The sequence below is a fragment of the Lissotriton vulgaris genome, chromosome 1_1, assembly GCF_964263255.1.
Source record: "Lissotriton vulgaris chromosome 1_1, aLisVul1.2, whole genome shotgun sequence".
Taxonomy (NCBI): Eukaryota; Metazoa; Chordata; class Amphibia; order Caudata; family Salamandridae; genus Lissotriton; species Lissotriton vulgaris.
Window position 1 is genome coordinate 2,010,647,334 of NC_141685.1, and position 15,682 is coordinate 2,010,663,015.

The 15,682-nt window shown below is 45.6% G+C and overlaps 1 protein-coding gene across 30 annotated transcripts in view; it reads right to left on the reverse strand.

The window, feature by feature from the left end:
• The window catches only part of PPFIBP1 (PPFIB scaffold protein 1), a 1,004,279-nt gene that overhangs the window by 959,898 nt on the left and 28,699 nt on the right, over positions 1–15,682 (reverse strand). The gene's annotated exons all lie outside the window — the stretch shown is intronic.

A 15,682-nucleotide genomic window follows, 5' to 3' on the forward strand; every position in this document is an offset into this window, starting at 1 on the left:
GAAACTGAACTCATGGCGTGATTCGTGTGAAGACAGGCGGAGTTCAGGCAGTGAAAGAGAACTATGTTTGGGAACCACGCTGTGGACATTACAGAAGGACTTATGAATAGTTTGTTTTCCCTAATGTTGATGGGAAAAGTAGTTTTGAAATGTTTTTAAAATGGCGGCTTTTTTTAAAATAATGTATTAAAAGCAAAGGAAGAAAGCATAATCCCCCCCTCTGTGTCCTTAATAGAATTGAAACTAACCATCAGGTTGTTAGGCTAATTTGAATTCCCTCACTTTTGCTGCACTGCAGATTTATAGCCCCACTGTTCACTGGTTCCTACTGAATACATCCAAAATGTAGAAATTTAAGAGTACCCTACATAAGGTTTTTTTAAACAGGGTTTTATATAGCGCCAACTTGACCCGAATCTGGTTTCTGAGTGCTTTACATAGCACCAGTTGCATTACATGAGTACACATTCATTTTTGGTAGGCACAGGGAGATTAAGTGATTTGACGAGAATCACAGGATGTTCAACATCATTGCAGAGACTCGAACCCAGTTCCCCAGATTCGAGGTCGACCGCCCTAGACATTAGGCCAACTACTCCTGGAATTAATCTTTCCACCAAACCATCTGGCGATATTACATAATAATACCAACACATACATACATTATCTGTAATTCCACCTTATACCCCAATACAATATCACCTATGAACACACCAACAGTCTGCCCACAAATTACTGCCACCTCTCACTGGTCAAACCTCTTACTGTATTCTTTTTCTGAGAGGGAAAACCATTCACCAGCACTTTATTGCCTTCACTTAACCGCCTTCCCTCTTTACCACCTTCAGTATTTTACTGCCACTGCATAGTCTTTAATTCCTAAGTATATAATCAACCATATTAATAGAATACAAGCACTGCTCACTTTTATTCAGATTTTGGATCTTCCCATCACATCACTGTTATATCTAGAATGGCCAAAAGCACTGACATACTGCTGCAGTGCTTTACTTTGAATATGAAAATCTAACATTCAGAGCTCACATAACCCCAAAAACATCAACAGCATGCACACGAAGATCCCTTTCATTTTGGCGGCAGAAGTTTCCTTTGCATATGCATGAACACAAGTGCTGGGGCACCCGTCTCATCATCAGGAAGTAGCCCCATAGGGTTTACAGACGACAGGCCTGCTGCCAGTTACGGCTAAGTTTCAACTTATGGGCCCTACCCATATAATGTCTTTGAGCGCATATTTCAGTTTACCAAACGTGTCCAGTCTCTTACACTTCATGTGGTTGCATATGCGGTTCGGTGTCCCACACAATTATAATTTATATGCTTATGTGGAACAATACTAGGGGGGTGTTCTTCTACGTTTAACTAGTTTTAGATAAGCCAACAGTGAAGAGTGGATTCCACTACTCACGCCAAAGGGAAATGCGAAGATGTAAACAAGACAGCATCGTAATCAGACTTTCCCTGCAGGACGCTGGGGTCTGCAGAAATCTCGAGCTGCACATGGGGTGGTCAAAGTGATAATATATCTGTTTAAAGTTAGAGTAAGCATGGCAATAAGCAAATCTGCCTTACCATCCTTCAACCAATCTGAAATACCTGCTTACAAACAAAAACAAATTGTGAATGGCTGTAGTACAGGCAACCCTTATTAACAGGGGGGTGGGGGAGGGGGGTTACAAAGCGCAGTATGAACATAAGTGGTTTTGCATAGGCAGGCATGGAATAATAATAAAATAGTAAACATGATAATAATCAATTTCTAAAAGGGGGAGATCAGCCACTTCTGCTTTTTGAAGGAAAATTGTACTCAACACTACTGACTACATAATAAATGTAATTCGTTTTTCCACTAGCAGCTTTGTCTCTTAGATTGGATTGCCCATAGGTTTCAATCAAACTAATTCATATTTGTGCGCTGCTAGTTTCTCCGAAAGGACTTCAGTCGTTACTAACCAGTGCATCTAAACCTCACCTGTAACACAGAAGATGTTAACATTGCATTTGAAAACAGTAACAAAGCTACTGTACATGAAGGCGTCAAAAAAGGCATGACTTGGTGGAACAAGTTGCCACTGACGCTTCTTGCCAGGGTGGCCATCTACAAAATGATTTTTTTCAAAACTGTTGTTTGTCATGCAGAATACACATTACTTGGTTTCACAGTTCTACTTCCTTAGGGAGGTGAGATTGTTAGATTGCAGCTGTGGGATGGGGCAGCCCCCCGAATAGCTCTGAAAACCCTTTACCGATCTGCATATAATGGAGGAATTGCCGTACCACATCTCAGGGTATACTATTGGATGGCAAGCTTCAGGCTATTAACGACTGCAAACACAAGGAGAAGACGGACGGAGCACTGAAACATTTCAGACACTCACCCTTGGCTGGGGCAGCCGTGCGCTATATAAGTCTATATAACATAACATAACATAACATAACATAACATCTTCTACTTGTGTTTGTTTTGCTCGTCCTAAGATGCAGAAATCACCACCACACCCAATTCTTGACAAGAATTATTTTTATGTAGCATTTATTACGAAAATACTGCTCTTCATAAACAGTAGAAGAAAAGGCGGCAAGAGTACTCAATCAAGCACTACAAATTCATTGTACTCTGAAGGCAGAAAGGCTGGGCTAGCTTTGCCGAGATTTTAACTTGTAAAGTCCAAATATCCATGACAACTATCGTGTATGCTACAGATTGTTACTTTAGTTTGATATACTAAACCATAAACTGAAAGGGGCTAGCTTCTTAGAGAATACATTTTGTTGGAAGTAATCCCAATAGCTTTTGCTATGAAACAGGACTATGGGAATTCGGTATCTTCATTCTAATAATACTCAGGGCACTCCGTGCACAGCGGAATGCTTGGAGCTGGTAAGGTTTGAACTGGGCCTGGGGGCCCAAGGGAATTTGCTGCTTAAGGTGCTGCTGCACCAAAGACACTTTGACTAATTGCTTAGTGTCAAACAGGAACTCTTGAATACGGTCTACTAGAAATTATTCCCTGGAAGCAGCCACTTGGTATGGGGAATAACCCCAACCATGTTATAAGAGAGTGGGACAGGTATTTGCCCGACAACTACTAGAGCCCTAACAAAGGGATTGCTCATGAATGTTATTTCTTTGAACGGGTCGAGTTAGAAATAAAATACTTATTTTTCTTGCTAAAATGAGGTGTTAGGCTGGATATTGATTTATTTTTCATACTGTGCGCAGTCTGATTTAGGAGTTGTGCATACTTGCATGTACCTACACTCGCTCCCACCTCTGAGGGAGCCTTGGACTGCTCTCCACAGCTACCACAGAGTAGAGAGTGGAAGGGTTAATCGGCCCAGTTGCTCAAAATCCACAGTAGGTTGGGCCCTGGGACATTAGGAGTAAAAGGCCTCAACCACCACCGTTGGGTCCAGTAGCCACTGCGTGCCCTGTGACCCTTTGAAAGAGCAGATACTCACAAGGAAGCCTCAGTGTGAATAAATACCTTTATGAGGGTGAAAACGACCTAGAATGGAAAAAGTGTTTTTGCATTTGCAAATAAGGCTACTTGGTCATGCAAGTTGTGCACAGAAAGTTATAAAAATGAGGCCCCCGATAATTTGACCTGTGCCCAGGATGAAACATGCAAACTTGTTCTGCCACATGTGCGGTCTAAAGGATAAGAGGTATTATATCACACTCACTGTAACAGACTGAGGGAAATAATAATGAGGAGGCCCTCCACCAAGCATCACAGAGGACAGACTGGAAAGTAGAAGTATAGAATGTGTGTTTTCCTCAAGCATTAATTTATATTGCATGAATTCTGGCAGCTCTTGCTTCATGTATTATCTCCTGGTATTTGAAATAATAATGCAATGTAATGCTTAAATACTATCAAACCTAAATTCATTGTAAAATTCAATGATCAATTTAAATCCTGTCACCCATCAACTGCTATAGCAACTATACGGTATTACAAATAGTCTGCCTGAGCTCAAGTGAGGTTGAGACAAATAAGAAACTTTTCCTTATGGGACAACACTCATTTCACATCTTTGGATAATCCTGCTCTCCCGCTGCCACTTTAAAAGACTAGCCGCAAAAGCGGAGCATGGTCAGGATAAATCCCTTGCGGCCTGCCAAGTGGAACATATGACTGGAAGAACAAGCACTTACAATGCAATAGGTCTTGCATTTTCGAGAGTTTAGAAGCTATTGGCATTGTAAATGACAATGCCTTGTATTAATCGTTTTGATAATTGACACATAAATAAAAGGCATAATCATTTACAATGCAAATAGATCAAACGCTTGTAAATGCAAGACCTATTTAATTTCAAAGCAGCAGCCGCAATGGTCCCGGGCTTCTTGGAAAGTGAAAGCGTGCAGGGCGCGCTGAATGTTGCAGGAAAGCATGTTATGCCTGCAGTAGGAGAAATTCATTAAAGAAAATAGTGCTTACAGACTCAATAATACATAGCGTAAAACAGAAGTAAAAGGGACAGTCCTTATTGGAAGTTACAAATGAAGACAAGACAGTACTAAGGAGGGACTAACAAGCCTATTAACGATTCAGAAGCCAGCATTTGTAAAGGACAATGACAAGGCAATGACAAATATGGGCGGAGAGTGAGTGGGACTTAAAGTCCATACTCTAGTACAGCATGCCTCACAGAGCAGGCTCGACCTAAATATGAAGCATCTCATTCAGAAGGGAGACCAAGGCTACTCAGCGAAGCCAAATTTTAAAGGAGGTTTTGGACAATTACTGATTGAAGGAAGGAGGTTTCCTTTCAAACTCAAGAGGCCAAACTGTGGGAGCCTAGACTGGAGCTTAAATGACTATAACTCTGCACACCTTAGACAATTGCCATTTGGAACTAGAGACAGAATGTTTTGATACCACAAAATATATAGCTATTACAATATGCTGAAAATAAGAATGGGAAACAGGAATTTGGCTACGGGTGGTTAGATCGCACCAACGATGGCTGACAGGTATAGCTCATAAAAAACCTTAGTTAACCCATTCATGTCAAGCATCTGGATGGCCCTTAAGGTCAGGGGTCTCCAATCTTTTCTGTAATAAGAGCCTTTTATAGTCAAAGAAACGCATTGGGAGCTACTAATATTAGTGTTGTAACAGAGACCATAAAGAACAGTGGCCACCATATGCAAGATTATCACCCGCAACCACCTCAGAGCATCAGACATGGTTGGCAACAGTAAAGTTGAAAAGTCAGTTAACATGGAATGCCTCTCAAAGGGTAATACTTAGCAGCCATGACTGCATTGCCTCCAGCACCAAGGTAATACCATTTGTAAAAAGTCTCTCCAATGTCACAAGATTTAGCACTCCAATATCAGCTTTAAATATATTTTGAAAATTCTGCCATTTCAATCCAAAAATCAGCTTATGAGTTTTGAAAATAAACACATTTTCCTATCAAGTATACATTCTCTATTTTAGTATTTTCATATTAATTCAACCAAGCAAAAGCTTTCTATTTAGTAAACCAGTCTGCACACATGAGAGCTATTTACAGGTAGCTCGGGTGCTACTAGTAGCTCACTATCTATTCGGAGAAGACTGTTTAAGATGAAAGGCAACTTCCTTACAAACTGTAGTGAGTAATTTCGTCATGCCAGAGATTATATGGGAGCAGGGCTCGTCTCTGCCTAAACTCGCCTTTGAAATTCTGCTCCAGGACTGTTAGAAACAATCCCTCGATGACCACAGGGATAAATAACCGGGTAGGGTTTGGAGATTGGGGAGGGGGCTAAAGAAGTGGGCGGGGGGGGATAATGCAGTGGTCCAGAGAAATAGGAAACTAATGCCCGTGTAAACTCCAGCTGGAACCAATATGTACTAGACATTTCACTTGGGCCTAGAAGCTGAATTATGGGGTCATTCGACAGCCTGAAGAAGTGGACTGGAGTCCGAAATGCCAGGCTTTTATTAAAGGTATGCCTGCTACCAGAACTTGGTGGAAAACTGGACTCTGGAGAAAAAAAAATCTACCAGGGGCAGGTACGCTGCCTGCTCTTCAGACAAATATATCTATACTTTCAAACGTGTATTCTTTGAATGTAACAAAGCAAAGAATGATAGCTAACCTACATTGCAACTCTAGAGCAGACTTTCCAATTTTCCAAATTCCTGCAGACCTCCGATTTAAATTACTACACGGATCAGACACACATGGACTTTAACAGCTTGCCCCCATAATCAAAAAACGTTGATGAATATTGAAACTTGTGTAAGCCCACCAACCCCACCCCAATTCTAAAATCTTCTAAGTAATGCATTTATGTGCAGTTTCCAACTAATTGTCAAATTACTTGTATTAGATTACCACAATACAGCACACTTTATAATCTATTTATCTTTCAAGCATTTATTATAGTGTACCTAAACGCAAGGTCATTGCCTATACTTTCAGTAATGTAGCTTGAACAACCATGACACATTACCACTGAAAACAATTCCAGAGTTTCAAGACTGGAGAAAAAAAGTTTATGTTTAAGGATTATAAACTTGCACAAAAATGCTTTGAAACTACTGAGGCCTAAGACTGCTGTCTGGGTTATAATGCAGAAGTTCACTGGAAAGGAGACAAATCTCTATTATTCTCTCTACAGAAAGCACTTAAAGGATAGTAGGATTTGGAATAGAAGTATTTGCGCATAATATGAACTGTTAATCACAGTGAGGTCCATTTCCATGTATGATATGGAGATTTGCCCTGAAACCTCATTGAAGAATGCCCGTATGGAGATCTAAGCTCTATAGACTTCATCTACGCCACCAACCAAAGGAATAGAAAAGGGTTATCAAAATAGGTTTCTAGCTTGGAGAAGTGTAGCTCACTGGTTAGAGGAGGCAGACCCTGATGCAGAGGTCAGACCCGGGACCAGGGTTCAATTCCCGACGCGGCAGGGTCTTGAGCTCAAAATGTCCACGGACTTGATAATTCTCGCCTCAGTGCCTACTCAAATCATGGGTTCACACTCTGCCACTCTGGGCAATAGCTTGCTTAATCTCCACTACGGCCCCCGCGATGGGATGTCCGGTCCTCACCATGGGGATGCCCAGTAGGGGTTATCTTGCAGGGAAAGCCAGGACGGGTTCCCAAAGCAAGCGCTAAGAGACCTGCCGGTGATTTGGCGCTATATAAATCGAACATAACATAACATAACATAACAAACCGCTGACAAGATGGGGTTGGAGTCCTTCTAATCGAGTTAGAAATGATTTTTTGAAAAAAAAGACAAACGACTATGATTAACCTATAAACTGCATAGGTCTGATTCAATGGTTATCAATCGCTCCACAGTGGAGAGAGCCCGCACTGCAGGGGGCATTGCCTGGGAGGTGCTGAAACCGTGACCTGTCAGTCATTGTGAGTGCTTTCGGCAGGGATGCCCCATCTAGGGAGGGGCAGAGAACGGGTGAGCACAACCCCCCTACCAACCGAATACAGTTCAATATCGCGACTGGCTGGTGCTGCGGCGACGTTAGCTGTGATGGCAAAAGATATGGACCCTAGACTACCCCGGCAAGGCAGACTGATATCCTAGAACGGTGGAGCTTCCTCATCCTCCTCCTCCGGAGGTCCCGGGAAACTCACTTGAACTGCCGGATAATGCAGCTGTCTTAGCTGCAATCCAAACCTCCTGAGTTGCCCTGGGGTCTAGGATTGACGAGGTGCATTCTGAAGTGTCACTATTCGGACAGGATTTATGGCACGTAGCTGATAGAGTAACCACTGTGGTTACACAATCAAAATTGGAGGACACAGTCCATTGTAACCAACAAGGTGTTTGGAGGTTCGGGCAACCACGAGAGACCTTGCCTGGAGAGTCGATGATGGCGAGAAGGAATAACTTGCGCTTTATGGGTTTCCCGGAGGGGGCTGCGAAGGGTCGCATGATGGAATTTTTGGACAGCTGGCTTGGTGCTACCTTTCCAGCTGACAGATTCCACTCCAGTTTTGTTATGGTAAGAGCACATAGAGCACTTGCTGGATGTCTCCCCTCCCACCTCACCCCCCCCCCAACTAGCTGCACCCCCGTGGGAGGTCATAGCTTTTTCTGAACTTCCAAGATGGTGACGGGATTCTCAGAGAGGCCAGTCAACAGGGGGTCCTTAAGCATGAAGCTTCCATCATTATCTTTTCTAATTACTCCAGGGAAGTGCAGAAACAGCAGAGGACTACGACACAAAGGCAAAGCTCGGAGCGCTGGAATTGAAATATAGGTCACTCTTTCCTATGGAGCTGAAGGTGGTCTATCACAGCAAGGCTTGTATCTTTGCTGCCCTGGAGGAGGAGGAGTGCTCCCCTGTTGCGAGTAACACAAGGGGACACCAGAGAAGCTGCTTGGTGGGGAGGTCTGGGAGCACGCTCAAAAACCTGGAGTACCATAAGGAGGATGAAGCCCCAGGGCAAGAGGTCTACAGTAAAAGACACACCGAGACTGGGAGATGCTCCTTCCAGGGGAGAGGGTTCCTCCGATTCATACGTGGAAATGCTGCATTAGTTGCGCCACATCCAGCTGCATGATGAAGGCACAACAGACATACAACGTAAGCCGGACGAAGGGCTAGGCCAGTTCGCAGACCGAGATTTAGTGGATCCTAAACTGCTGGACAAGATGCAAGGCGGTTCATCAAGCACTTGAAACTACTGCAATTCTTGGTGGGCTCCCAGAGGTGGTACGTTTGGAGACTGAAAGGGACTCTTTCGCAGGTGTTTTCCTCTCCTGCACCTCGCCCTACACTACATTTTAGGGTGTTGGTGAGATTTAGGGGATTTGCACTTTCAAATGTAAATCTGTTAATTGCTGGGATTAGGACGAGTGGGAGTGGCTACAGACCCTGGGTGTTTAACATGTGGTTTTGCATTCATGGGGGAGGGGGAGCTAGAGGTTTCAGTTAGGAATTTTCATTGTGCGATTGCTTTCATAGTTTTTGTGGAGGTGGAACAGATGTGGTCACACTGCACCGATCAACCATGCAGATAGGTCTCTATTATTGCCACACAACATAGCAATGACAGGTTAATGTTTCGGAGGACACTAGGCATTCCGTATTGACCTGGAAGGTCATGGGGCTAGGTAATAAAGTCAAGCGGAGCCTGGTCGCAAGGTTTATCAAACGCTTAAAACCCAATGTAGTCCTCCTTCAGGAGACCCACTTGTTGGGGACTCAATGTTGTTTCCTTGGTCAAGGAGCCTATACTACCTTGGCACATGCAGGATTCACCTCAGGCTCGCCTTCCAAGACTTGGACAGTACCATGTTGGACATTTGCTGGTTTTCAGGGACTTTGGGAGAGGACGGATGTCATGCACCCCCATCGCTGCAACAGTCAACCTTGGAGAAAGTGGGAGCCATACTACTAGACACAGACTCATCTTTACATACTGTTGGGGTAGACTTCACTGATGTTATGGCACTTGAGTTGGACCACACAGGCTTAATTGTGGGCACGCTTAGAGAAACCCACTGGCCCGCATTGCGCCCACGCTGGATCTCTCAGACCTTTGGCGCAGTCACCACCCAGACGGCAGTGGTTACTCGTACTTCTCTGAGTTGCAAAGGGTTTTCTCGAGGTTAGATTATGTTTTTGCCACAGCTGGTGAGGTGGGTTGGATCGGAAGGGCTACTTGGCTAGTGGTCTGTCTGATCACTCACCTCTCTGGATTTCCTGGGGGTAGAGGGGGTTGGAGGGGGGATGGGCTGGAAGTCAAATGCCTGGGAATTACAGGAAATGGACATTTCATGAGAGCTGCAGGTGGATACGGAGCTATATTTTAATAAAACAAGGGGTCAGTGGACTCAGCCAAAGTCATCTGGGAGGCATACAAAGCGGTTCTTCATTTATTCACTACTACATTTTGAGCCCTATTTTGAATTCACGAATACAGGCTTTATAAGGCGTGAACTTAGCCCAGGGGCATCAAGGCGCTGCGGAGAGGGATCAGAGATGTCCATAAGTAAAGAGGGCCAAAAGATTCGAGCAGGTTTAGAGCCAGGTCTTCAAGGCCTTACGGAATGAGGGATGGGTTTCCAGAGTCGAAATTGAGGGATGGAGGGAGTTCCACAGATTAGCTGCAGCCAGCGCAAATGCCCCCCCCCTCCTCCGCCCCCCCAATTTGGATTTCCTAACCCTGGGGGCGGTATCCAGATTCTTGCTGGCAGATCTTAGCTGCTTGCCGGGGACATATCTCCAAAATAGCTTTTTAATGCCTTCTGACCCCATATTGTAAAAGGCCTTGTGTACCAAGAACAGGGCTTTAAACCCAATTCTCCGTCCCAAAGGGAGCCAGTGCAGGCTTCTGATGGTGGTCAATACAGAGTGGAATTTAGGAAGGCCCATCACCAACCTGGCAGCAGCATTCTGAACAGGTTGAAGTCGATGTAGGAGCCCCTTATTAATCCCTACATAAAAGGCATTGCAGTAGTCCAACCTAGACAGCACAAGGACTACCACTGCCTGTTTCTGCAAGGGGAGGGAGAGAAATTGAAAGATCTTCTTGAGAATCCAAATCATCCCGAAGTAGTACATGAGAAAAAGAGGGAGACTACGGAAATAGGGGATATCGAGCATCGGCTGACACTTTGAGGGGACTACCATGGGCCTTGTTGGACTCCCAGATCCATAGGAGAATGGAGGTCCAGCATACTGAATATCATAGCTTGACCAAACAAGAGACTTGGAGCCAAATGTTAGCCACACAGCGCCGACTCTATAAAACAGGATAAGGCAGGTAGAATTCTAGCATGGTTTAGTAAGAGGGAGGCAGAGGCCCGCTGGGTGAAATGTATTGTAAGTTGCTCTGGAGAATCCTACGCAACTGATAGGAGAATAGCAGAGGAATTTGCAAGATATTATGAGGCCTTCTATATTAAGCGCCCGCTCTTGGACACCCAGCAGATTGGCAGGTACCTTGCTACAGTAGACACACCTGTGCTCTAAGCAGGGAGTTGAAGGGCCCCAGATGAGGAGATCACACTTCTGGAGATATGCAGCTTCAGCAAAGTTAAAAATCGGGAAAAAACCCTGCAGCCAATGGTATCCTGGCTGAATTCATGAGGTCCTTGTGCCCTATCTCCTAAATCTGTTCCTGGAGGCTCGCAGGGTGGGTGCACTGCCACCTGACCTGACCTGCAACATGCCATAATGGTGGTGATAAACAAGAAAGGCAAGCCAGTAACAAGCCTGCGAGTCATAAACCTGATCTGGCTGCTGAATGTGGAGACCGAAATATTGATGACTGTGCTGGCCACCAGGCTCCTTCGGGTCATACTTCTCTTGATGCATAGGGATCAGTCAGGCTTTATGCCGGGACTGTCTGCTAGACTCAATTTACATAGGCTCCATAACTGGATGGTGGAGATGCGTCCCGGATGGGAGCCACATTTGTTCCTCTCTTAGGACGCAGATAAGGTATTTAATGTCCTTCACTGTCCGTTCCCTTTTTAGCACCAGTTAGAGTAATTTGGCTTTGACCCCAAATATATAGCATGCATAGCCTTGCTCTACTAGGCCCCTATGGCGCAGTGAGTCGTAATGTTGTCCTCAACTCTTGGTTCCTGATCAGGAGGGGGGAACCAGACAGGATTGCCCCTTGTTCCCCCTCCTTTTCGTCCTCACCATAGAGCCCATAGCCAGTGTGATCCTTGGTCACCCTGACATCCAGGGGTTCTGGGTCATGGAGCCCACCGCGGAAGAAGAAAATATTTTGCTGTACGCAGATGATATCCTTTTGTACATCATGCAGCCGGTAATTTTTCCAGGTATTAGAGGTGTATGGCCCCATCCTGGGTTCAATATTCATTTGGATAAGTTGGTTCTGTGCTCTATATGTAGTTCCTTAGACCCTTCCACCTTCCACAGGAGGCTACAGAGGCATATGGAGGGGTTTCAGTACCACAGAAGGTATATGTCCCCCCCACCGTGTGAGTTGCCTTGATAAGTACGTAGGGCGGAGGCAGACCTTCATGGTGATGCAGAGCACTGGTGTGCACTACCGTTGACAATACTGGGCAGAGTTGCCATATTTAAAATGATTACTTTGCCAAAACTCTTATATGTCCTCCAGAACACTTACTACAGATTCCCCGATAAGCTCTTTACTAGAATTTTTGGGGAGATTAGAAATTTGATATGGAACAACAAGCACCCTTGGACAATATTTAGGACGCTGCAATGTAACTCGTACAATGGTGGTATAGTCCTCCTCGATATAGGATGTCTATGATTATTGGGCCACACATTTAATTGTTATAATTGAATGGGTGTTGGCTCCCCACTACCACCCCGCATATAATTTAGAGAAAACTCAGTTTTCTGCGAAGTCATATCTACATGACCTCTATGGGGGAGAGGAGTTATGCGATCAGGTATAAAGAGGTACTGGGAGTGTGCCACGACTCATCTCCACTGAATCAGCTGCGCTCTTTCAACAAAAGATGGAGGATGCCCAACTGCCCCCGGCATTGTTGGTCCCAACCGAGGTGTCCTGCTGTGTGCTCCTTCTCGAGGCTTCAAGCAGGCTCCTGCCCTCTCGAAGTTCATCACACGATATGCATGCATACACAACAATGACAGCCCCTTCTGGGACCGGTACAAGCTACACCTCGCCTGAGCCCGTAAACCCAACATCATAACTTCAAGTGACAAGCACCCACCTGCCCACCCATGCCTCCAACCCCAGACACCTTCTCCTGGTTCGGCCCCAGGTTTACAGTTGGTTATCTCTTCCTATTTTTTCCGACATACCAGGGGGAGGGCAACCACTCCCCTGGGGGGGGAAGCAAGTTCCACTGAAGCATCATTGGACTCCTTCTTATTGTCAGTTTCTACTCTCACCTGACTGTAACCATGATTCAGTGCTACACATGTAATTATGGTTAATAACAAGGTGTAATGATCCTAAAATGTGGAAAACCTAATAAAATGTTTTTTTTCAAAAAGGGGGGCATAAGTCAGCTACTGCCGGCAACTCAGGTGGCACTAGAAGCCTGGAACAAAGCCATCAAATGCGTCGGGTGAGCAAATAAGGTGACTAGGGAGACACTGCTCTGGATTGGGATGATGTTTCGAGAGCCTGTAATACTCAGGGGCTTTGGATACAATAGGAATGTCCAAGAATGGTGACCTCCTAGAAGATGGGGGTTCCTATGCCCTTACGTTCCCTTCAGAGGGATGATCAGTTACAAGGTAACAAATATCCTAAATATGCACAACTCAGTCACACATGGCGGGCTGAGGCCCTGGAGGTACTCTAACTGCCTTAATATGCTCCCCTGGAGGGTAGATTACTTATAGGGGAGAGCGTGGAAAAGGCAGTCACCTTTACATATAGAACGCTCAATAACAACATGTTCAATACACTAACAAAGCTGAGGGAAAGTGGGTGAGATGGATGATACAGACTGGGAGCAGCCCGTATGCACCCCAGGAAGATGGCAATCAAATCCAGACTGCGGCTTATACCGCTTAAATTTCTGCTTCGGTCTACTACGACCATAACCGCCTACGCAAGATGAGCAGATTGTCTATGGTGTTACGGGGCCAGAGGCACATTCATACATACACTCTGGGGTTGCCAAGACATACAGCCACACAGAGAAAAAACAGTGTGGGAATTCTGCAATGTTTTGGGAGCGGACTTCCCAGTGGAGCCCAAGTATATACTTCTTGGTGTACCTCCCGGAGAAGGTCACTTACAAGAGTAGAGGACGCCCACATAAGTTTAAGATCTGGGGAAGATAGAGGAAATACAATTGCCCTGGACCTGGTAGATCTGATATAGAGTGGTCCCCTCCAGGATAATGGCCCAGCAGGAATGACAACGAGCAGTGGAGGTCGTGGTGACAATGAGTAGCAGTGGAAGGAGGACCCCACCTATGATAAGATGGTGATGACACCCATGACTGTGACTCAGATCACAGATCCACTTCGTCCGAGGCCTCTGGAGTGGACCTGCCTAAAGTGACTCTGGAGACTGCCGATGAACTTAGAGTGACTGCTTTGTTGGGAGGGGGGGGAGTTTGAGGATCACTGAACGCACCCTGAACTTCCGGCCACGGATCTACATTCGCCATACAATGCTGTTTATTGGGGAGCCTGCCATGGAGCATCAGAACAACCAAGCCCCCTCCAGAGTTAATTCGCGGGGACTTGCCCTTGACCGTTTGTTATCTGAAAAAGAGTCTAGATTTTAAGGGGGGAGGTAGGAGGGCAGAGGTGGGGGTTGTTGCCCACTTGTTCTGGGGTGTGGGAGTTGGTGCTGACAGTTGTTTGATTGCTGGCTTGTGAAAGCTGCACCTTCATGATCTTATCGTTATGTCGCAGTTTTTGGCAGAGGGGTTGGGTGACACCGCACTACACTACATACTGCATACGCGAGGGGAGTATTGATCTGGGGGTCCCTTTCCAACACACCGATCCAGCAGTCAGGTTTGTGGTGGCGACAGGTCCTCTAGCTGGCTACGACATAGCCCTCATTAATATTTACAGGGCAAATATAGATCTGGGTCATTTCTGGAGGATTTGTTTAGGGTCCTGGCCCCCTACCAGGTGCGCTAAATGGAGGATACTTTAACTGCGTTGCGAACATCGCTCTCATTCCCAGCTGCGGTACTCTCCAATCGCCAGAACGGTGCACTGGATTGCGAAATGGTAGAACATGTGGGGTGTTGGTTGACACCTAGAGCCACATGCATCCCTTGGCTAGAGACTACTCCTTTTCTAGACTTCACAATTTTCATGTAGGATTAGGTATGTTCCTTTGCACCCCAGATGCCCATGGGTTAGTACACAAGGTTGAATACATCGCCAGAACCACCTCAGACCACAATCCGATTCTTCTCAAATTGGGTTGGGAGAAGTTGCAGCCTTGTAGTCCTACTTGAAGACTGAAACCGGAGTCTTTAGAGGATCCAGTCTTTTGGGACACCATTAGAGAATGCATTCAGAAATATTTTGAGGATAACACTGGCACTGCATCTTTTAACACTAGTCAGAGGATGGTGTATAGCAAAAGCTATAGGGGTTAGGCGCACATGCATAGCTAAAGTTGTGACTTTAGAGGTGGAATGGAGAGCTGTATAGAAAAACTGACAGGACCACCATGACCTGTAGCAAAGAGGGTCTAGCGGGGCAGGTTGAGAAGCTCAGGAGGAATGACTACATGGAATACATAAGTGCACATGCAGAACATGACCGGGCTGACACCCTCTTGGCATGGCTGGCCAATCCTGACAGATGGGGCTTGGTCATAGTGGAACTGGAGACAGACCAGGCTCTATACCCAAGTAGATATCAACTACCATTTTAGCCTCTATGCGAGTGCCTCCAAGAAAGCTGATGATGCCATAATCTCTTGCCTAGCCCCTTTACCTTTTTTGTCTCTTGCCCCTGAGAAGGCTGAAGAGCGGGGGTGAGGGGAGATGGAGGTATCACATCTCAGAAAATAAGGGGAGCTCTAAAGGACAAGGCGAGGAGAAAGACACCTGGGACAGACGGACTCCCTGTGGAGTTTTACATCGCATATGCGGACATACTGACCCCTAAACTAGTAGACCTATATAAGACAAGGCTGCTAAAGATGCGGCCCATCTCCTGCCCTCCGCCTGCAAGGCAATGGTGGTGACCTATTAATG